Here is a 1,789-nt window from a genome sequence, read left to right as displayed (position 1 = left end):
TTTTTTTTTGGGTTGTTCTCCCACCCTGGCGGGGGGGGGCGGGCTAGAAGATCTATTAGGTCCCTTCCGACCCTAAAACTATGAAATCATCAATGAGTATTAGTTATTTTGGACTGGAGCCAATTTTAATTCAGACTACAGATATCCATGTGTATTTGGTGATGGCTATAGTCTGGATTAAACCTAAAAAAACCACAATGTTTATAAATGTCTTGAGTTTCTACAAGTTGAATGCTATGAAGTAATTCCTGTTAACATGAAGGTCAGGTATTCTTTTAACATATTCATCTTTTTATAGCTTTCACTTGATAAAATCTCAGTATGGCTTATTGTGGAGTTTTTCAGATATGGTTTCCTGATGCTTCATTTACAGCATTGAAAAATACAATAACATTATTTAAAACAGCTATATTGAGTCATATATTTGTTAATTACTAAGACCAGCACTTGTCTGTGATGTATAACCTGTGCACTTCCTATCACTCACAAATCTATTTTACTTGATGTTTTTACATTTTATAATATGTTTTTTGAGTAGATTTTGTCGTTATATTTTAAGTTATTGTCATAAGCTACTGTGTTAGATTTTCTTGTCCTTTATTTCTTGTTGCACCATATAACACAGTACACTATGTTTCAGGTAAGAATAATTTTAGACTTATTTTTCCTAGTAGACAATTGTGCTTTGGTCTGTAGCTAAAAATTCTTGTTTCTGATCCATATCTTGTTTAATTTTCTTTTTAAGATAAAATGTTTTACATGAATAACATATCTGGCAGGCATCAAAGGAGCTATTATAGAAATTGTCATTTACCTTTTAAAAATATTATTATTGTTGTTGTTGTTATTATCACCACCACTACTACTATTATTTGTATTCCCTTCAATCCTAGCCACATCCTTACCTAAAGTATTTAATCACTGTCACAATATGGCCACCCCTGGGATGGCTGTGATGTCCCTAGGGCCCCATGACCGTGCCAGCTCTGCCCTATGGGCACCTACTAATGTTGCCTTCCACATCTTGCGGATATAAATGATGAATTGGGAGGCTACCCTTGAGTTGCTGCTCAGTCACAGTCCTGACAGACTCCTCTAAACCCCTTTATTGGGTCCCACACTCAGGAGGTGCCTTATGATACCCCAAGCCTTATGGGCTAGATGCATGACTCCAAACCTTCTCTTTATTATGCCCCATGCCTCGCAGATGTTATGTAGACATTGTCTTCTTGTGTTGAGGCCTCAGCATAGTCTGGCCTCAGTAACTACACCCTCTGGTGCTGGGGTCTGCTCACCCCATCACCTCACCCTCTCTGGCACTGAGGTCTGCTCACCCCCTGTCACTGTGCCCTCTCTGGTGCTGGGGTCTCCACACTGTAGTGTGCCCAAATGAGGTCTCCTCCTCCCTAATAGCCTCAGTCTGGTCCACCCATTTAAATAACAACAGAAAGCACAAGCCTCTGGGCTACAACACAACCATAACATAGGGTCCACACTCTAACCTCTTTTAGAAGACAAGCTTCTCTCTCAATTTACTGGGTCTCGCCTCCCCTCACCAGTACCTATGAGCTCATATAGCCCCTTAATCCTACCAGAAACAGAACAGGCAGTCAAGCATCTTCAGTTAGCATCCTCTATGAGAGTTCCTAGACCAGAGAACTAACTCTTTAGTCCCAGCCCTGGGGTTTATATGTGCCCAGGGCCCTGCCTTCTTCCAGTTAGCTCACTAGGTGCAGGTGCAGGTGCAGGTGCAGGTGCAGGATAATTCCCTCATTAGCCTGCTGCCATG

The sequence above is a fragment of the Alligator sinensis genome, unplaced genomic scaffold, assembly GCF_000455745.1.
Source record: "Alligator sinensis unplaced genomic scaffold, ASM45574v1 scaffold798_1, whole genome shotgun sequence".
In the NCBI taxonomy this organism is placed as follows: Eukaryota; Metazoa; Chordata; order Crocodylia; family Alligatoridae; genus Alligator; species Alligator sinensis.
Note: the sequence above shows the minus strand (reverse complement) of the source record.